Source organism: Zeugodacus cucurbitae, chromosome 4 (genome assembly GCF_028554725.1).
Source record: "Zeugodacus cucurbitae isolate PBARC_wt_2022May chromosome 4, idZeuCucr1.2, whole genome shotgun sequence".
Taxonomy (NCBI): Eukaryota; Metazoa; Arthropoda; class Insecta; order Diptera; family Tephritidae; genus Zeugodacus; species Zeugodacus cucurbitae.
The window spans coordinates 48,169,805-48,193,568 of NC_071669.1; the positions used below are offsets into that span (position 1 = coordinate 48,169,805).

Sequence of the window (23,764 nt, forward strand, 5' to 3'; positions counted from 1 at the left end):
AATTATTTGTTTGACGCTTCAGTAGCGCTAGTAGCCTCATTACAAAATATTGATGACGGAAAATAAATTTATTTTTATTTTTAAATTAATTTATAGAATTTTTATAATATTGATACTAAAAAAATGAAGGAAATAATTTGTATAATACATACAAAAATATATATGCAATTTTTTTTGCTGTAAAAATATTTTTTCCTCACATTTGTTATACTTAGGGCTATATAATGTTAGGGTTTTATAATATTAGTAATTAAATTTTTTATAGCTGTTGATTATTATACTATATTGAAACCCAATCTGTTTATAATTATAAAATTTTCCTATTCAATATTATTATGACAATATAGCCCTTGTTTGTCCATAAAAAATAATGTTTTGTGTTAAAGTTCAAATAATTTCCGTTTCAAATATATGATTCTGAGTGCTTGTTGAGGTTTAATAATTACTGAACGTGATATTTCAAAGAAAGCTAATGTATATAGAAATTTTAAATTCTTTAACATTTGTCAAAAAATTTACTTTCTACAATTTTGAAATATTTGGAAAAATACAAAAACAATTAAAAAATACATATGAATTCTATAGATAAATGTAATTTTAAATCGATTTCTAACTTTTACTTATTTTTTTTTAATTATTTTAAAAATTTCCAAAATTATTTTTTCACTGTTTTTTTTCCTTATAAACTTTTCTTCATTTTTTTATAGTTTCAAGACAAAAAAAAATTTTTTAATGTAAAATATTTTTTTTATAATTTTTTTTTTTTAATTTTTTAATTTAATTTACTTTCCACATTTAACGAATTTAAAATAATTATGAATTATATATATATTATCTTATATATTTTTTATTAATAATTTAAATTATTTTTATTTCTATATAAAAACATATTTTATAAATCACAATTTAAGCCATATAGTTCTAAGAAATATATTAAGTGAAAAATCCCCTGCAAAAAAAAGTAGGAAACCCACTTGCTTCCGCATTTACACAGATTAGCACTAGTGCGATTTTCTAAAGCGTTTTTTCCATTTTTTATCAATTACAATGCATTCAGCAATTTAGCATACGAGAAGCGGTGTGACGCACTAAAAGCGCCATAATTTGCCTAACAATTATTGTAAATTAACATATTTACTCTACCCGCTGTTACACTTTAATATAATTTTCCACTATTAGCGCATAGAATCGTGGAAACATTTTTCGCAATAATTTTTTTTTTTTTTTCATAAATGCAAGCCGCCGCGCATTTGCCACAGTAGCTACAATTGCTATCAAATGGCCATAAACATGAGATTTTTATGCGCGACCAACGCGCAGGCGATAAATTCATGAGCATTACTTAAGTATTGTCTAATAGTAATGAATGCGCGTAGAGGGCCACGCTGCGACGGCGGGCGCTAATGCTGAAAAAGCAGGCAATTGCCGTGAAATTAACGCACTGGCGCCGCGCTAATCCTAAGCGCTGCGCTTTAATCAATATTAGCCGGTGTGGCGAGCAGCGCTTATTGCCGCAAGCAGTTCAAGTACTTTGCTAACTATTTTGTTGCAATTGTAGGGCAGCAGTTATGAGAATGTTGCAGCATGCGCGCGCACTTTACACCCTTGCAACTTGCAAGTTGAGCGCGGCATGGCGACCCAGTTGCACGCAAACACCGGCCAGAGCACAAATAAATGCAGTAAAATTAATAAAAGCCACTAGTTGAAGCCATGGGAGCAACGTCTAGCTGCGCCACTACCTCGGCTATGGCCGCCGGCCAGCTGCGCTTGATCCTGCCACGGCTTATTTAATTTAGTCGGTATTGCGCCACCACCAACACCAACCAGATAGTGCATGCTACACCAGTTGCCGTTTGCACTTTGTGCGCGCTGCGTTTGTGGCACGTACACTGGCGGCGCCTGCAACATGCTAATCTCGTCGGCTCGCGCTTAATAACAGCATTGCAATGGTTTAATTTAGCAGAAAACTATCGCTGCCAACACAAAGCGGCTACCGAATAGTGGCAGCAACAACAATAACAAAAATGGCTAGTAAAGTGGCATGAAAATGCTTGAGTGGCAGTAGCTGTGTGGCAAGTGTGGCATCTTGTGCTCCAATTGAATGAATGCCGGCACAGTTGGTCAGTCGGTTGGTTGGTTGGCGTGATCACTACCGTAAGGCCTAGCTAAATGTGCAACAACAACAAGGTCGATATTAAGTGCGGCATTGCAACAGATGACGACAGGATCATTTCGAAGTCGCCTGCGTACGCATGTTGGGGCGCTGTTGCATGCATGTAATAACAATCGTATGCAAACAACAACAATAAGAACAACAGCGATAGCAGTAGCACAACTGTTGCAACAAGCCAGCCAGTAATGGCTGGCACGTTAAATTTTCGCTTGCTAAATTGACTTTGATCACGCAATGCTTTTTGCTACCGGCGGCAAATGCGGTTGTGGCAAGCAAGAAAATGATGCCGTACGGTGTTGGCGGCGACGGTGGCACGTCGCATAGGCCGGCATACAGTACACGCCACCACGCTGCGACGGACCAATTGCAGCACAAAAAACAAAAAAAAATGGTGCCTCACAGTAGTTGCTGTTGTTGTTGTGGTGCAGCGCAATTTGCGAACGGAAGTTGGTTGTGACTCTTGTTGCCCATTTTGGTATATTCGTTTTTATTTCGTTTTTTTCCGCTGTGTGCCTTTTCTTACGCGCTTGCCACTTATTGTTTTTGTTTGTGTTATTGCCTTTGTTGTTGTTGCTGCTGTTGTATCTGTTGACCAAGTTGCAGCCACCGCATTGCAACAGGCCATACGGCTATATTGCGAAAATAATTACAATCGACTGCCGCACACACAAAAAAGTATGCATTGAAATGTATACAACAACAAAAGCAGCAACAACTGGAACATACAAACTACTTGAAAGAAAAAAATACAAAAAACAGTAAATGAGTATAAAAAGTGGCAGCAAGTGGCTGCAGAAAAATGTGCAACATGATTGCAGTTAAAACAGCGGCACCAATAACAACAGCAACAGGAGCAACGCATTTTCGTGTTGCTGCTGCCACTGATCCGCCTCTATGGCAGCAGAGATAAACTGCATTTACAATTGAATTTGGTTGTAATTTCTGCACATATACAGTTCACTTGCCACAAAGGCAACAATGGAGAAAAACAGCAACAACAACAACAACATTAAATAATAAAAAGTGCACAAATAGCGCTCAACAGTAGCAGCAGCAGCGCTGCAGCGGCCACAACTGCAACATGCAGTCAAGTTATTTACAACAACACGCAAAAAGTAGGCGGCGATTGCGTTGCTGCGTCAGTTGCAACAACAATGTCCAACAATAATCAGCAACGTCGTTTGGCGAAAAAAGTTGCAGGAAATTGATATTATATGAAATTATCCACTTGCAAGCTGTTGTTGTTGTGGTGTTATCTGTTTTTTCTTTATTGTTGTATATGTAGTTATTTAAAAAGCTTAACTGTAGTTGGCAGCTAGTGTTACTGAAAAATGCAAGTGTTGCATGGCAAGCGGCAATTGCGGAGTTGTAGTTGAAATAACCACAACAAAGCACTATTTTTTTGTTATTTATTTTTAAGAAATTTTAGATTTAAGAATTTCTATGGTTATGGTTTGGTTTAAATAAAAATTATATGTTTTTCTGTTTTATTTTATTTTATTTTATTTTATTTTATTTTATTTTATTTTATTTTATTTTATTTTATTTTATTTTATTTTATTTTATTTTATTTTATTTTATTTTATTTTATTTTATTTTATTTTATTTTAATTTATTTTATTTTATTTTATTATATTTTTATTTTTATATATTTTTTTAATTCTTTTAATTTATTTATAACTTTATTACTGTATATTATATATTCTCCTTCTTAAAATAATTAAAAATAACGATATCTAAATCTAATCAGTTCTACCACTCAAAATATCTCAGCCTCAAACCTCAAATACTCAGCACAATATTATTTAAATTACAAATTTACCAGCAAACAACAACAACAAATTACCAACTTTGTCTCGAACAACGTGCAACATTAATTAAAAATCTTTATTAATTGCCACAACGATTACAGTTGACGGCAATTTGTGTGCCTAATTGCCGCATTTAGGCAATGTAAAATAAATAAAACCCAAAAGCAACAAAAAAAACCGAAAAATAATGCGAGACATAGGTAGAAAAAAAGAACGAACACACTTTGTTGAGCATTAGCACAGTTTTGTATTTTTTCTCAAATGAATATCAATTTAATCTTTGTTGTTGTTTTTTTTTTTAAATTCGCACATTTTTTGACTTGACTCTAAAATAGTCCCCTCTAAAAACACTGTTTCGCCGCTTACTCACAGCAATATTAAGCAACAGTGCCAGCTTAAGCCTCAGCTAAGCTCCTCATTTTATGCTAATTATATGTCTGGTCTAGCTGTTAGTCGCTCTCAGACATTCGATCACCGATTACCCCGACGTCGTCCACCGTTCGTCGACCGTTGACCGCCACCTACCAACGTACTGTCCGCCTTCCGAAGGCTTTACGCAAGTGCGTTCATTTGCTACTAAAACTCTTTTTTTGTTGCTAACTAAGTTGTTGTTGTGCTTAAGTATATGTATACTAGTGTGTTGTTGTGTCTTTGACTTTCTGGCTGCTGGTGCTTTAGGGCGAATTACTTAAAATGTTAACCTTTGGGGGCTCTGGCAATCATCATTAGGCAAAACGCGTCGAACATTCAAAAAACAACAACAAATGTTTCAAAATATATTTTATTACGCGAGTTGCTTTAGTCACAAATGCGTAGAAGAGTTGCGGTTAAATTTTAATTTTTCGCGTTTTTTTGCTTGCAAGTTGAGCGCTCAGTCCACAAATTTTTAACCTAAGCTGCGCCTTGAGCGTTCAAAATGTGATTTTGGCCTTTCTAATTTTTGCAGCAATTGTTTTTGTTGTAATTTTTGAAAATTTAGCAGCTCTTAATTTATATGTAATTTTTATTTTGTTTTCTCCTTTTAGTTGCTTTAAAGTATATCTGAGTCTCTTTGAGGTCCTCTTCTTATCTTATTGACAAGTACAACATGCACCGTTTGCCGTTGCATTGAACTGTTCGCTTTTAATGAGTCGCAGCATAATTTCTTTTACTTAAATTACGCCGCTGCCACTGCCCATTTGCGTAAATTACGCGTACGCCCCCAATGCTTGCATCCACCAAAGGCAGTCAGGTTGTGAAGCATTTAAAAAGCTGACTGGCTGGCTTATCAAGCGGCACAAATCAACCGCCTCCGTCGTTGGGCAAGAACTTTCTTTCACTGCTTACACAAACGGTATGCATAACCAGGCACATATTCATATATTATTTTATATAACATTAGGGTGGTACTTAAAATTAATAAAATTGTGATTAACAATCAGTTTCGCTCTCTTAATCAAATATATAATAGACGAATAGATTACATATAAGTTTTAGTTTTAGTCTCGATTTATGTTGCAAGTTGGTAAAAATTCAAAAATATTTTTTTGGACCGAAGGGATCGATATATTTTTTAACTTTAATACGAAATTGACATCATTATTGTCGAATTTATCACACACCGTTTATAAAATTATGAGCTCGAATGAAAAATGTTGGATTAATTTGACCTTTGACCCAATTTAATAATTTTTGACTGTTTGCAATTATATACAAAATTGAAAGTTGTTTTTGTTTTCATAAATATATCGATTATAACTGTTAAATTAAAATTTAAAAAAGTTAAAAAAATACAAAAGTTGTATCCCGCATTTAAGACCCACCCTAATGTCGCTATATTTATTTTCAGATATTTATGTGCTAATAATTCATATCTCATGCTTTTCACTGCGCCGCATGACGCCCCCAAACACCCGCTGCCAACGATTTGACTCTTTTGATGTTCACCTTCATTTGCTTTGCAGTCTTCTCTTTCTGCTGCTTCTTCTTCCTACCCAATTATTGTAAATGAAATACTTAAATTTCATTTATTTTCGCATGGGCAAAAGCAGGTGAAATGGCTTGTCTTGCAACGTTTTGATGCAAGCAAAAATTGCAATTTAGATTATGAAATTTTGATAAGTTGTTGTTGTTGCTGTTCGTGCATGTTGTTGCATTTTTGGCAACGTTCGAAAATTGCGAATTCTTGCATTTTGAAATTTAAAAATGAAATGTGCAGCAAAAATAAAAACAAAAACAAAAAAATAATTGTATTAAAGAAATGTTGAATGTGCCACAGCGCAGTGAAAGCGGCAACGGAATATTTTTCATGTAAAAATCCGAAAATGAAAGAATGAAATTTGTTGTTTTGTTTTTGCAACGCACAAACACATGCGGCAGGCAAATGACGCGCCAGCAGCAGCAACACCAACACCGCCAACGCCGCCAACAACTGACACTGGTGGACATGTGCATGAAGAGCAGCACCTACAGCAATACAACAACAACAACTTATGGCTACTTATATGAAAAAAATCACAAGCATGCAAGCGTTTGCTCACATGCAGTTATAGTATGTGTCTGCAGTTGGCAACACTTCACAACCGCGCCGCCGCCGCCGCCGCTTGGCATGTGGAATGCGCCGAAGGGTGATCCTTATCAGCATGTGGTGCCGTGTCGTTTTCATGTTGTTCAAATTGCTATTGCTCTTGTTGTTGTTAGTGTTGTTGTTGTTCTACTTTACAAATTGCTGGCATTACATAAAAGCTCATTTAAGCAAGTGTTGCAAGCAAAAAAAATCGTTGGCGTAGGAAATCAATGTGACAGCGCGCGGTTGTGGTGAAGGGAAATATGTGTGAGGTTGCTTATATGAGTGTGTTTTTGTGAAGGACATCATGTGATGGGCATTATTGTAAATTCAGAATGGCAGAAAATTAACTTTCAAAATTTAAAGAATTAAACACGATGTTTTTTAATATATAATTCATCCAGCCGCGGTAGTCGTGGTTCCACCATTCATTGGAACTGAGAAGTTCTTGCTCGTAAGGAATTCCCTTACTCTGAACCTACATCATTATTCTAATGCTTTTTCCATACATTGACCTCAGCGCCTTCTAGTGAAATAATTTTTTTGGAAGTTTAGTTCCCTTTCTCTATCAATATATATATCAAAAATGAGCCAAATTGAGTCATAAATAAGATTTTACTAAGAATTTGACGCTCGCGCCACCTAGCGGCATAATTTTTCGCTTGCAAATTGCCGTCAAATGCATCGAAAATGGCTTTTATATAACATATAAACCTCTAAAACAGCTAAATAAATATTATTTACTTTAAATACATGCATTTTTAAGCATAAATTCTTTTGCAACACGGAAATCTGAGTATTTCAAGGAAAGCGCGTAAAAAAAGAAATAAAATTTTATTTAAAAAAATTTAAATTTGCTACTTTTGGCAATTGAGCAGTGAAAATATATTGTTGCAACGTGTTATGTACCGCGCAGTTGTCAGCTCCCGCCATCGCGATGCTAATCAAGATGTTGCACTCTGTTTGTCACCGCCACATATTAGCGCGGCAGCAAAACAACAACACTTCCGCGCGGGCCAGTGATCAACGAGTGCGCTGAATATATATATATACGAGACATAACTATATATTTTTGTATATATATATTATAGATATGTAAACACTGTCAGCGCATTGCACTGTCTGCGCTCAGTGATAAGGATCTGCCTTTGGCATGCTGACTATTCCTTGAACTCCTACAAAGACACATATTTGAATATGCCTACAAATATACAGCATTCATATAGCCTTATTGTTGTTGTTTTTGTTGTTATTTAAATGAATTTATGACTGCACAAGTGTGCGCCAGTGCTGCTATTTTGCGGTTTTCCTGTTTATTTAGCGAATGTTGCAAGCGCGCTTAAGCGTCTCAGCTGCCGCGCGCACCACCGCTCTACTGGGATATGCATTTATATATATTTACATATAAGTAGAGTTGCTTGTGCGCGCTGTCCTCCTTTGCGTGTGTGCTTGCGTCCTGCTTTCGACCGCTGTGGCATATTAAATCACTTGACAGACGCACCTTGCGGTCGCGGTGCATTTTCCCACACTCTCACATGCCGCCGCCCATGCGCTGCCGTCCTTGGTATGGTGGCTACTTGTTGCCCGCGTTTATTGTTGTTGTTGTGCACTAACATGCAACCAACAGCGTTTCAAATGCAAAACCGCAAAGCAATAAAATGGAATTTTATTTGCTAAGCGAAATCTTATGTTGCGGCCATAATTTCGCAAAACCCAGACAGCTGCAAGAGCACACAACGCATAGCTCCCGCATTAATTATCGGGTTCGAAGCGTACGCGTTGGCGCGGACCGAGTGTGTGTGTGTGTGTGAGTGTAAACGACAAGCCAGGCAACTGTCAAACAAAGTGGTGGAGTGGGGTCTGTGTGGCAGCTTGCGTACGATTAGAGGGTTTATAGTGGCCACAGCAACAGCAGCAGCAGCAGCAGCGGCGGCCAAGTGACAACTGGTTGGCCGCAAGCAAAGCGAAAGGCAAATAATGTCAACTCAGCTGCAAAACACCCGCATTAAAACAAAAGCCACAAGCCAACGTGCGTCTCGACTGCAATGTGGTGTGCGTTCGTGCAACTTGCACTCAACCAACAAGTGGCAAATTCAAATGCAAGCTGTAACTGTAGACGACGGCAATCAGCAGCTCAGACAACAACAACAGATATATAGTATGTGGCATGCAACAAGGTTATACCTGTCTCGCTGCTGCCGTTGCGGTTGCTGTCACCCCATTCAAATGGCAATAAAATCAATAGTTTCTGACTGAAATCAAGATTTTGCACCGCAACATTGTCTTTAAATAGATTATTAAGCACAACGCTTTAACAGATTTGTTTGTGGCAGCTATGCTGTGGCAGTGTGTCGCCAGTGGAAGACAATAACGCTAATGGTACAAGTGATTTCAATGTCCGCTTTGCGTCTATCAGCGTCGAGTGTATGTGTTCGAGTGAATTTAGCGATTTTTTATTGTTGTTGTATGTATATATATATGTGTGCGTTTTCCCGTCGCTATAATTGTTGTTCTAGCACTTTCGTTATTTTTGCGTAATTTTTGCATTTGCTTGTTTATATACTTATATACATATATGTTATATAGTCATCTATGTACATGGAAATGGTGAAATGGCATTACAAAGTATTTGACCGCAAAATTTGATTTGTTTAAGTGCAAGTTGTCACTCAACCTAAGTGCGTATGCACATATTTACTTACTTATAGCTATGTACATGCATATGTATATACTTGGTACATATATTATATGAGTATATATAGCATTTCCCTAGTCGGTTGTCGACCGCAAAAATCTATTTGAAATTTAAATGAAGTCGCAAATGTTTATTAGCCAGCGGAAGGTAGACATTAAATTGCGAAATGTAAGTGAAAAAAAAAATAAAAACATTTAATTTTTTTTTTTAATAAATTGCGCCTTAAGTACCACAAAAATAAAATAAAATAAAATAAAATAAAATAATATAAAATAAAATAAAATAAAATAAAATAAAATAAAATAAAATAAAATAAAATAAAATAAAATAAAATAAAATAAAATAAAATAAAATAAAATAAAATAAAATAAAATAATATAAAATAAAATAAAATAAAATAAAATAAAATAAAATAAAATAAAATAAAATAAAATAAAATAAAATAAAATAAAATAAAATAAAATAAAATAAAATAAAATAAAATAAAATAAAGTAAAATAAAATAAAATAAAATAAAATAAAATAAATAAAATAAAATAATATAAAATAAAATAAAATAAAATAAAATAAAATAAAATAAAATAAAATAAAATAAAATAAAATAAAATAAAATAAAATAAAAAATAAAATAAACTAAAATATGAGTAGAAATAATATGAAAAAATTAAAAAACTTAAAAACTTTGAATAGAAATTATTTCTGAATAAATATGAATAAAAATATATATTTCTCCAACTAAATAAACAAAAAATAAATTACTTGCCACCTCAAATCCAAATTATTTCAGCCAACACAGAATAGGTGTAAAATTACAAGTCAATTAACACTTGTAGTGATTGGCTGACAAATCAAAACGCACACATAAACATAGACATGGCAACATACAACCACACACAAGCACCACAAAACGAAATACCCTAATGACAAAACCAAGATCAAACAAAATGTTGTGGCGATAAGCAAATTTGGATATGCAAATGCCTGCGTTGCAAATGGGTGCGAAAAAAAAATAAAATATAAAAAATTACAAAAACACCAACACCGCCAGCCATAGCTAAAGCGATAAATAACGAATGCGAAACAGCAAATCACAGCGCCAAATCCCGATTGCATAAATTAAAATGTTTAATTCGCCTAAATGAACTGCCACAAAGCCACAGCGAAAGCAATAAAAATCGCAACAAAGTAAATTATTTTCGGCTACTTGCCGCCAAAAAATGTCATTATCCATAAAGAGCGAACACGAAATGCGGCAACGAGCAACAACAAAAGCCATGCAAACAAGCAGCGTATTGACAGTGCGCGCCTGCGCGCCGAGGCATCTCTGTGTTGCATAGACGTCGCCATAGTAGACGGGCGCTTTGCGCAAAATTAATTAGCATATCAAATACAACATAATTGCGATAATCGCAAGTTAGCTGCCGCAGCGGCAAATTTGGTGAATTCGCTAAATTTGCTTACCGGCGACAGTTGCAGCCGATCAAGCGGTCATTGAGGCAGGCAGCACGCCAGCCAACCTGCCGTACAATCGCCAATTTCGTAGCCTGCCAGTCTGCCGCCTGCCACTGGCTGCAATACTATATTTGTATGTGTGTGTTGATTATGGCTTTGTGAGCCACTTGTTTACGGTCCATTTATAGCGTATTGGCTGGCTGTGGCATGCTGAACTGCCGCTGCCGCTGCCGCTGCGCGCTTGTTGCTGGCCAGCGATGACCGCACGCCGATAATGTACTAGCACAATAAGCGTGCCATTTAAACACAATAATTAATATATAGACAGTTGTTATGAGTTAGTAGCTGTTGGCCAGTGTAGGCCTTAGTAGGGGAAGTGCATAATTTGGTGTTATTGCGCTTTATGGCAAGAGTGTCTTAAGAGTAATTGCCGCAGAACGTTATGCTTTTAAGGTATAAAACAGCAAACGGATATTGTAATTGAATGTTGCAATGTATAAAATTGTTATTGTTATATGATCTATTGCAAAATTTATAATCAGTAGTAGGTTAACAGTGTAAGAATGTTTCCCCTCTATAATCTACATTGCAAGCCCGTAATCCAAATTTTATTCATTTGCATCCTAGAGGTAGGCAACCCTTCATTTTTTTACGGTAAATTATATTCTCCATGACTTAAGCAACTTTATATGAAGAAATAATTTTAATAATGCTATGTATATTTGATTTTGATTGCTAAGTTGGTCCTGTTTCCATTATCCAGTAAATATCATCCTAAATGTAGGCAACACATAATTTTTGTTCGGTAAATTAACAGTTATCCGTGTATTATTTAACTGTATATGTTCAAAATATTTGTAGAATTCCTTGTTTCTTCGCTGTATTTTCTTTCGTTCGCTTCTATATTTCTGTTTTTACCCGATATATATCCAATCTCTTCCTAAATGTAGGCAATACTCAATTTTTTTGTCTTAAAAGGCGCAGATAGATAAACTCTCTGTTGCGTTCACCGAAAACCTATTTATTTTATCTATCCCTCACTGATTAACTCTCTTTGTTATGTTCTTCAAACCGTATATATTTTCTGAGTATTATTTTAATTTAATTAAAATTAGTCTATAATTAGACGCATATTTGCATGTAGCCTAAATGTATGCTTCACATTCCAGTGAGCAGGATTAGTATAATAAGAAACGTAATCCTTTTTAAAGGTCTCAAACTGTTATGAGATTTTTCTTTTCGAGTTTTTTCACTAACGTCCTAATTTATTTCTTAGACCCCCCATCGAGCTTTAACTCACTCACCCATTAATATTTCGTCATTACATATGTACCAGAGTCCAACATTTCTGCCAAGGTTGCAGTAACGCATATAAACAGATCGTGAAATTCAATACCACATTTACAGTTATTTAAAATCGATTCACAAAAATTTCATAATTGCCAACAGAGCGCCGCCTTATTAATAAATCTACTTCTCGCTGCAGCGTCATCATTCAAATGTATCAATCAAAGCAGGCAAATCATTAATAAAATGAAGCGTTGCAGTCGGCAAAAGCCAGCGCTATGTGGCGCCACCAACAAAAAACCGTCACATCAGCATAAGCGCCGCTTTAATGAGGGCATTTGCACGCAGTGTTGTTGCTTATACTCTGCGCGCCTGTTGACGCCAAAGTGAAATGTAAATTGTCTGCACACAAGAACGAAAAAAAAATTGCGACAACAAAAACAGCAATTAAACGTTGTACTTACAATTTAATTTATGTGTGAATGAAAATTGTAATGTTTTTGGCGACTGGTTGTTGTTGCTATTGTTCGTGTTGTTATGGGGTTGTTTGCTGTTGGTTGGTGTTTCTGGTGACGCTGTTAAAAAGTAAGTAAACTACTCATGTTCACGTTGCTGCTGTTATTGTTGCCGCAGGGCTAAGCAACTGTCAACTGTCAGACGTCAGCAGTTTTGGTGTTGTTGTTTGTTAAATTTGTTGTTACGCGTCAGTGGCAAGTAAAAACATTTAAATAAAATAATTTTATTAACAAAAGTGAGGAAAAAAAGAGGAAGCGGGCGCAAGGAGCTTTAGCGCTGTGCTACTTAAAAATGTAACATTAATGAAATTAAGTCTCAAAAAAAAAAGCTAAACTGAGTACGTACATATAAAAAAAGTAAATTCAAGAAATAATTTGTTAAACAACAAAAAGTTGTTGTTCACTTTTTTAAATGTGTGTGTTTGTCTCTTGCATGCTCCAAAGTTGTTAAATGTTGTTGTCAAGTTGTTGCGCCGAAGTTGGTATTGCTATTGTTTTTATGTGTTCACATTGTATTCTTTTTGTTGTTGTTGCTGCCAGTCAAATTACACACATTTGACCTTAATCGCTGCTCGCTACTTTGTCGACACTAAACATTTTTATTAGCAGCGTTGCTATTTCACTTTTATTTAATTTTTATTTTTTATTTTTTTTTTTTTGTCTGTGGTGAGAAGGCTTTGAAACGCAAAACAGCAAAAGTGCTGAACAAAAAATAAAAAAAAAGTTTAAAATTGCTTAAACGCACTTTAACACCAAAAATGGTGAAATTAAAGTCATGCGAGTATTTTTTTAATTTTTTTTTAATGTTCAAAATTTTTTTTATATTTTATAATGTTTGTAGTATTTTTTTTAATGTACTTGGGAACTCGATGACAAATTATTATTCACATCCAGAAAGTATATGGCCAAAATATTACATTTGAGTTATGCGTAAGTGGAGTATAAGCTAATCTTAACCTCAAATATTCCTATTAAACACGCCTAAAGTCTTATGTAAGTATAGAAATCTATTAATTTGTTAAACAGCTATTTGTTTTAGAAGTCATATAAAATATATTTGATATTTAATTAATTATAATTTTTAATTATGAGCATCACAGCAATTAATTAACACCAATTGCAAACAAAACACGCTAATTACAATTTTTACCTAAATCATTAATAATTTGTTAATTTTAGATGCTTAAATTATGATTGAAAATATTTTTTATAAACACCCTCTTGATGTTTGCACTTTCAACGAATATGTAAATTGAAGTTTTAAATAAGTTTTAACGAGTTAAACTTAACAACAGCAGTAGTATCATAAATAAATTATGAAACCATCAATAAGATCGCATAATTAACATTTTAAGTGAAATATGTTTAATATGTTTAATAAATATTCATGTGATATTTATTATTATTGATGATAAGAAGGTTCAATATTTATTATAATGCATACTCAAGTTTAAAATTGGCTTGAAGCCACAAATCCAGTTTTGACAATTTTCGCCTAAAACCTTAACAAACTATGAGATAATTAATTATAGCTAACTATAAAAATATTTAAAATAAATTATAGTCACATTGGAAAATCACATGCGATAATCAGTCAAAGTTGAAAGCAAACAAGATGTTTGTAATGAAAATTAACGCACCTAAATTGTAGCTTAACTTCAAGATGACGTTTTAAAATATACGTTTCCATACAGAAAAGTCAAATTGTCTACAAATAAAAACCAAATTTCGATGCTCTCAACATATACAGCTAACTGAGCGCGCTATAATAAAGAGCGCACTGGCGATTGTGAGAGAGAGAGACAGAGAGTGAGGGAGAGAGAGCGCGAAAGAGACAGCTAGCGTGTAGGAGTGCAGCGCGCGAGAGGCTGCCACAACAGCGTTGCATGGAAAATTAGAAACTGTCACAAGCAATCAATCTCGTTTGCGATTGTCTGAAGTCATCAAAATCAATGCGACAAAATGTCAAGTGCTTTAAAGTATACATATTTGCAGTAAGCAACATAAAATGGCAAAAAATAATGCTAAAATATATACATTGAGTGCTATAGTTATCTATTTATATGTACAACATATCGTCGCATTACTACACCGCAACGCGGTTCGATCATAACAGCGACTAGTTGTTGTTTGACAAAACTGGCAATCTGTCCAAAACATTGTGGCAGCAGCGTATTTTTCAATGGCAAGTCATGTCAACAGTGCAACTTTTTCAATGTGAATGCATTTTGTTGATTTTATTTCAACTTTTTCAATGTGCGCGTTGCAAGCGCGCAACTGTAAGGTCAAGCGGCAAATATGCCAATTCCAGCACATATGACTACATTTATAGTTGGGTCGTTGTAGATAAGATGCACTAGGTGCATGGTGTTCCGAGCGCTACGGATGACAGCTACTTGCCACAATTCCATAAATTCATGATTTTTCGATAGCTGCATTTAGCGCGGCAATTTGTTGTTGACTACAATGCGCCGCTCGCGAACACCGATAGTCACAAGTGATTTTCACAGTTTTTTGCAGTTTTGCAAATATTTGCAATTAGTTGAAAATTAAACAGTAAAATTTTGATGTCACTAATCTGTGCATAGCATCAACGAGTATAGAAGCAGTGCTGAGCAAAAACAAAACACATGCCTGCCGCTTATGGCATGCCATGAGTTACAAACATGTAAAAATCGACATGCCACAACAGCAACGGCGCGCGCTACACACACCAGAGCTACTGGGTGTGTGTGTGTGAGTGCTTGAAAATGACATAGTCAGCGATTAGAATCAACTGTCCAAACGAGGAAAGGTGCGTCGCAGCGTTAATAGCAGCAAAAGCAACGTGGCGGCGGGCGGACAGCATAGAAAAGTGGCAGCAGTTGAGCGCTGCAAGCCCATGTTGTACGCCTGTATTTGGTGTGGACTATGGAATTTTTCGCCTTTTCGCAGCACAGCGCAATTTGATTGTTGCATTCGTCGAGACGAGGCAAAACAATCAGTGAAGCGTTGATGCGCTTACCTGTCGCCGGTTGGCCTCGCCTGCTCCTACTTGGCAGCAGTCTAAGCAGGAGGTTATAGCGATGCTGTTTGTTTGCAGTTATTTAAACTTTTATTTACAACAGCAGCACTACTTGGTCAAGCGTCGCGACGCGCTGTGACGCGAGTGTTATGAGCTGTCACAGTGACAAGCGCTCACTGCACTTGTTCGCACTGAAAACATATGTTGTGTGCGGAGAGTCTCTAGCTGCTAGCTGCTTGATTGTCAGCGTAAAGTGGAAGAAAGATTTATGAAGCCCGACGCATTTATGGTCATGACATTGCCTGCCAGGTAGTGCGTAAGCAGCGCGATTAACTGCCAAAGCTTAGACAAACAACTCTGTGTATGTGCTGATAACGCGCGCAGTGGCAGCGGTGTTAGTGGCATGCGTGCGCGCATATTTGGCACGCAGCTGAGTGATGCCGGAAAATAGACGCGTTGCATATTACACAAATTTGTGTGTGAGACGAATGAGCACGCGCGCGCACACATGCGGGCGACGCGTCAAAATTGGGCGCGTCATTTATGATAAAGCCAACGATGCGCGCAACGTGCTAATAAGTCGAAGTGCGCTTAAAATATTTTAATGATGGAGGTGTTCGCGTTGCCTTATCGCTGCTACGGTACACATTAATCGCGCGTTTGTTACACTTTAGGCCGGCGTAGTAGGTTGTTTGGCATGCGTCAGCCATTTTTGGCAAGCGCGCATGGAATTTGCCAAGAGTTGCCTTTTAAAGTGTGGTTTTTTGTATTTGTGGGTAGACTGTGCGCTGATTAAAATTATATTATACAAATATTTCTAAGTTAGCAATTTTAGTTTACTTACCACAATTATTTGCAGTTTGCTTAAATTTGTGCTGCTTACAGCATTTTCAGCACGCGCTGCGTTGGCTGCAAGTAGAGGAGAAAAATAAATAAGTTAGTAATTGCAAGAGTCAGTTTATTAATATAAAAGAAGTGGAGTATATAAAGTAAATTATGGTCGGTGCAGTGATTTATGTAGTATTTAAGTATTTTTTTTTAGTTAAAATTTGTTTTGTTGATTTTTCTTATTATTGTAGTATGCGCCAAAATGTAGGCAAAACTTGTTACTAAGGATTTTATTATAAAGACAATATACTGAGTGAGAAGTATGCACTATATATAATGAGATGAGAGCGCTGAATATGTAAAAAATATAAAATAATTTGTTTTTGGCAAAACAAAAAAAAAACTGAATTCATCAGCCAAAATGTAGGCAACACTCTTTGTCATAATAATTGATATGGATCATTTATACTGCTTAAAGTTATTTACTTTAGTATGAGGTGAGAGCTCTTTAGCTATGTCTATTAGCTCGTTATTTAAATTAGCATTTAGTTTAAAGCAACTATTGGCAAATAAAAGTACTAAAAATCACTCAAGAGTCTTTACAAACTCTGTATACACGAACATGCTTAAAATAATCCCAAAATCTGTTGCTCCACACATTTCTAAGAAAACTAAAAAAAAAAAAAATATTGGCGTTTAACAAACAATTTAAGAAAATCACAAAATAAACCAAGCAAAATCTACTCGTGTGGGCATTGCACGCGAGCGCAAGTCATTAATCATTAGCGCTAAACGCTTTAATTTTCTTAATTAGCTAACAAACGAACGAACAAGCGAAATACAAATGCTTTTTTTGGAGCGCTGATCTGCATAGGCCAACCAGCGCGCTGAAGAATGTAAGCCAAAAGAGGCGTAAAATACGCATGAAAAGCAAGAAAGCAAAAACCAAAATACAAATTGGTAGAAATGGGCTGAACGCTGGTGTTAGAAAGACACATACATATGTAGTAGAGCGGCAGGCATTAGTGTGGGTGTGCATTAGCATAGCGAAAAGCAACAAGCGAGTATGCACGCCTACAACGCCCCGCAGCAATGAGCGCTTACAAATAGCTCCAAAGTTTTAATAAAAAATATGAAAATCTATGTTCAAATTAGTTTGAGTGTTTCCCCAACAGCTTGTTGCATGTTAGCCGCCGAAAAAAAAAACAACAAAACAAAAAACACGCACATGTAGACACGCCCACCAAAATTGTTTGCCGCTTAGCGCTATACACCAGTAACCAACCAACAAACGCTAATTAGAAATTAGAAATATTAATGAATGCCTGAAAGAGCGTGTGTGCAACGTGTTTGTTTGTGTTTGTGCAACTCGATATTTTGAGGGTGGCAGCATTGAATTTCTTACAGCTATTTCAGAATATACGAAACAACGCGCTTGAGCGAAAGACTTAAGAAACAAACGCGTTGCTGAGCATGTGTTTGTATGTAAAAATAAAAAAAAAAATATTGAATAAACATTTTAAATAAAAAAGTTTCATAAATTAAAAAAATACTAATAATATTGAATGAAAACTTATATATATTTTATCAACAAATAAATGATACTCATGAAAAATATTGTAATTATTAAATTTTCACATTTTGAATTTTATCTAATTATAAAGACAGCGTAATATAGGCTCAAATCGCTGAAAAATATTTATATTATACATTGCAAGCTCTGACATTCTCTGAACACATTAGAAGTCTCAATAAAAATATTCAAAAACATTAAGTTCAGCTCGAATATGTGAAAAATATAAAAAAAAGAAGATTTAAAAAAGTAAGAAAATATATTAAAAAGCAACTCAACTCTATATAAATAAAATTAATTGCCAATTCAATTTCATACAACAGACAACGCGACCTGCCTGACCTCGCCTAATTTGTCACAACAATGGCATCGTTCAAAGTTTTTTACGTCAACAACAATGCAGCGCATTTAATGTAGAGCTTAAAAGCAGGGAAATTATAAAAAATAATTATTATTATTTTATTTAACTTAAAGTAGACACAAATTTTAGGATTTTTTATGATCCTAAAATTATGTAGGCTTTTGCTTGGACTACACTTTAGAGAAATTTGTGTAGGCCTAGTAGAGCTTTCGTTATTTAAATAGTAAAAGTTTATGTAAACCAACAAGCTAATGAAAAATGGTAATAAAAAATTATAAAATTTCAAAATTATGTCGAAATGTCCAAGCTGGTTTTGTACGGTTAAAAAGTGAGTGCCACAAATTATAAGCACATTAATACATATATTGTTGTACTATATCTCAAGTAAGTACTCACTCATAATAATTTTGTTTCCCTCATTTCTATTTCACTTAATTACACGCGTGTGTGTTCTCATTTTCAAGTTTCATTTTCAATAAAAAAAATGTGAAGAAAAATTGTAGCAATTGTCACACTCAAAAAAAGTGGCTGAAATCGAAAGCCATTTTTGGTAGCTTGGCGTCAAATGTTTTTAAAGGCAATAAAAGCTGTATGCGGCTGTTTATTAAATATAGTACATATATATGTACATACATATGTCTGATACTAGAAATTAGGCGCACAAAAACTTAGTTTCCTTACAACCAATTTAAGTGATTTATTAAAGGTGTGAAAAAAGTGGCAACTGCTCGCCATATTTGTTAGTGTTGCTACTACTTTTGAGCTCATTAAATAAAGTACACAAACAGCAATAACAAATATAATTGTAGCATAATGTCGATTGAAACTACACTGTGACATTTGCGTGACATTTCGTGCCATTTAAGGTGCGAGCGAATTAAGATGAAGGCGAAGTGAAAAAAGTTGAAGAAAAAAATTAAAAAAAAAAAAATTATATCCTAAAACTTCATAAACAGAAAAAGCGAATAAAAAATATTAAGTAAATATTAAAAAAATAAAAAAAATATATAAATAAAATATTAATGAACAAATTAAAAAATAATAATAAACATTAAATAAATATTTAAAAAAAAATATATAAAAAATATAAAGGATTTAAAAAAATAAAATGCAGAAATAATAAAAAATATGAAAAAAAATTACTTTAATATTAAAAAAAAATTAAAAAAATATTTAAATTATATAAAAAAAAATATTTAAAAAAAATTTATAAAAAATATAAAGGATTTAAAAAAATAAAATGCAGAAATAATAAAAAATATGAAAAAAATTACTTTAATATTAAAAAATTTGAAAAATATTTTAATTAAATAAATTAAAAAAATGTCAGTTCATTTAATTACCGTGCCACAAAGACATATATGTACATTTAAATAAATAAATAAATAATTTAAATTAAATTCTAATGATCAGCGCATGCAATAATTCATCGCATCAAAAGCATTTGCTACTCAAATATTCTCATAGGCACACATTCATACAATTTTCTACATATACACATACATACATATAGGCATACAGTCATCTAAGAAGCTTATGTATGTGCCGTGACATTTGCACAGATGACTGCGCTTAATTTGCACTTTGGCTAATAAATTCATTTTAATGATTCTAATGGCACAGTTTGCATTTCATTAGTTATAAATCAGCGGTTAACACAAATAAGTGCGCGGCGAGCACCGGGTAGCGCTTAGTTGCAGATACTTCACATATGTGTGACTGTGTGTGGCGCGAATCCACACAACCGATTGTGGTTGGCAAACAGTAGAGACACTGTCAAGTGTTTTAATTATAAGCAACAACAACAAAAAAAAAAAAAAAAAAAAATTACAAAAAAAATAAAAAATTAAAAATAATAACAACAACAAAAAAAATATACAAAAAATTAAACAACAACAAAAACAACAACAAACCGAATACTACACTCCCACTCCAACATATAACATTCCGCGCTTCTTTCCTTCCTCTCTCCCTCCTTCAACACTTTCGCTTGCACAATCATTACCACAGCATCGTTTATCATTCACAACCCGCGCTCCGCATCATTTGCAAAACTCATCACTGTTGACTTACGACTTTTTAATGACAATAAGCGTTGACAGTGTCAAGCACTGCTGACAGACAGCACGACTAAACGCTGCAATTGTCATTTGTTTATTGCAATACGATCGCATGTGACAGGGCGCCTGTGTTCGTGCCACAACCATTTTTGGTCAAGCCGGTAATTTGCGGTTTGCCATTTGTTTAAATTTATTTCGCAATAATATTCAACTTAGCTACATTTTCGTTCACTATTATTCTGCAAATGGCATGCATTTATGCAAATTATTGCATCTCGTTGCAGGTGAGCAGATGCTGCCTCAGTGCATCATTAGCGCTGCGACAAAAATGGTAAATTAATGCAAACAAACAATTAACAGTTGACATTTGTTAAATATTATTGCCACTGTTTGCTTAAATTTGCTTACATTATGCATTACTCATTTTGTTGAATAGTTGGTGTGGTTGTTGTTGTTGCGGATTTTTCTATTTTTTTTTGTTGTTATTGTTTTCTTTGATAATATGCAAATTTAGTTAGCTTAACTATGGACCGTAACAGCTGTTGTACGATCGTAGGTGAGTCAGGACTAATATACTAGAGATAGGTGCCATGGCGTATACGCAACATTTTGAAAACAAAAAATTAGTTTTATATAAATATATTTTTTATTAAATAAAATTTCTAAATAGCGCCAGACTTAGGATGACAAATTTGTATTAAGAATGTGATATGTTTTTTATAAAATTATTGAAATAAAAATTTATTCTAAAAATATATAAATATGGCAACTCTACATCAAAATATTTTTGATTTTCCAAAAATTATACATACGTTAGTAACAGAGACCATTCATTATTTATAACCAATTAACTTTTTTAATGATTTTTTTCATGAAGGTGGTAACTCTATTTAATAATTTTTTCGAATTAGAATTATTAGAATAAGTGTTTTCGAAAGTTATTTTATACTAATGCAATTTTCTATTATTTTTTTTTAATTACAACCAGAAAAAATATTTTTTTGTTAACAGACAAATTTTTTTTTTTATATTTATCTTTTATTTTTTAACATCACAACTCTTTTACTACACATTTGCTACTTAGCAATTCATAGCTATTTTCTTAAATAATTAATTTTTATTTTTCACCACAATTCTCGAGAATTTATTTAATTTTTAATTTCTTTTTTGATGTGGCAACCCACTTAACTTAGCCGACAAATCGCTTGTCGCCCGCCAATACGATCACCTGGCTTGTTGTCGTAATTATAATGTCGAACATTGATTTGAACGCTTTGGCTGGAGAATGTGGCAAACACGCAAACGTGCCACATGCCACATACACACACACAACAACAACAATAACAAAAAAGCGTGTAACAATCTCCAACTAACAAATGTACATGTGTAAACAAAGTAACAAAAATAGCAACAACCACTAAAGCATATTTTAAAAGCACTTACATGCCACAAAAAAAGTTGAATGTTGCAGTGTTAAAATAACTGCATTGCAACAACTTGTGTTGCATTATCTCTGACAACGGCGACATTATAGCAACAACAACTAACAAAAACACAAGTGACAATGCCGAGTGCCAAAAGTACAAAATACATGCAACAATAACAACAAGCGCTTGCATGCCGGTATTTGCATGCCACACTTGCAACAACACCACAACTAAGGCGGGAAACAACAATTTCGCAAATGACCGACAAACTAACTGACCACACGACTAAACGTCTCTGCCAGGCAACTTGCTTTATTAGCCTTTTCCGCTATTATGGAGCTGATGCGGGAGGCTGCATGCCCGGCAAATGGCTGTGCTGATTGCCACACTACGAAGCACAGCTATGTTGCCATTTACGTGTGTGCGTGTGTTTGCTTGTTCGTTTGGTGTGTCAAGCATGGCTTTGCGTATGTACAGCTACATAAATGCTTTGGCTTTGGCGAGCGGCGACCACACTGCGTGCCACACAAACACAAACGGACAACTTGCCACAGACTGCAGACTGCCTCCTACAAGCACCACCACGCCAATCGCACGGTCACTTAGCAATAACTGTAGCTGCATGTGGCACAAACATTCGCACCGCATTGGCAACGAAACGGCATTGCATTGCATTGCACTTGCGGCTGCCACCTGTTGCCAATTATTTGTGCATTACACATTTGTTGCCACAAAGCCAAAAGCACCAGCCAGCATTGGCTGTCTGACGGACTAACTGTCTATCTAGCTGTTAAGCTGTACGTACAACACATATTTGTGGCCGGGCAGCATGGCACTCAACTCGCATGTGAACTAACATTTGTGGCAATTTGGTTGTCCGTTCGTTTGCGCCTTGGTGTGCGTTTGTGGCAGGAAGAGGAAATATGCCGGCACTTTCGGATTGTTTGCTGCCGCCAGAAGCGCTGCGTGCGGGTGACGCGGCAACAGTCGCATAATTTGTTGTTGCCACAAATGAAGTGGCAACTTTATTGACTACCTCGCAGCTAAATTGGCTAAAGTAGAGGCTAACTCATGGCGGAAGCTGCAATGCGGTAGGCTGTGCGCGCCCAGCTGCAAATATACGCGCTGCTAAAGTGACTTAGCCAAACTTAAATTTAAAATATAACTAGAATTTAGCGTCAAGCGGCAAATTAATTTGAAAAGCACAATTGTTAAATGTTCAATATCGATTCGTTGCTGCGATTAGCTATGCAGCGGCCAAAGTGCGAATTAATTTGCCAACTCATAGCCAGTGATACGGGCGTCAATGCCTATGGGATACCGCCGTTCACTTCATGCAACAACAACATAGCAAAATAGTATGAAAGCGATAAAGTGGTTAAAATAAACAACAACAACAACAAGAAAACGCACGCAAAAATTGTTAACCTTAAGCTTTGAACGCAGCTGCAGTGCCAATAAGCCGCCAATTTAGTCAGCTTAGCCAGCCAGCGAACGCCGCGCCGCCACCGCAGCAGTGCATACGAGTAATTTGGTATGCTGTTGCAACCGCGCTGTTAAGAAAAACACTAAAATAAATAAAGAATTCAAGTAAAAATACCTTACTTGTATATGTTGCATGAACATATCAATATGCATCAATACCGCGCGCGGACCACAACAGTTGCGCGCTGGCTATGAGGTATTGGTGTATGGAGCGCTAAGCTAAAAAATAAAAAAAGCAACAACAAATTCAAAACATGCAATAAGACAAAATTATTGTGATACATTTTTTGACTTGCAAGTCACATGCCGCGCATACAGAGCAACAAACGAGTAAACGCGCCAACATATGTATGCGCATGCCACCAACAGTTGCGCGCGCATAGCCGACGCACACCCGCAGACTGCGGCCAGTAAATGTAGCCTGGAGTTGCCGCGCAATTGTTGTTGTATAAACTTTTGTGGCGGCCTTAAGACACAATTTAATAAATTTAATGTGCAACGCGCATGCCAATCAAAACAATAACAACAATAACAAAACTACTAGCAAA

The 23,764-nt window shown here is 35.2% G+C and overlaps 1 protein-coding gene across 2 annotated transcripts in view; it reads right to left on the bottom strand.

The window, feature by feature from the left end:
* LOC105220977 (uncharacterized) overlaps window positions 1-23,764 on the bottom strand; it is a 90,961-nt gene that overhangs the window by 16,195 nt on the left and 51,002 nt on the right. For both annotated transcript variants that reach the window (XM_011197575.3, XM_054228884.1), the window contains exon 3: window positions 16,327-16,391. The gene's annotated coding sequence lies outside the window, so the exon portion shown is untranslated. The remainder of the gene's footprint in view (window positions 1-16,326; window positions 16,392-23,764) is intronic.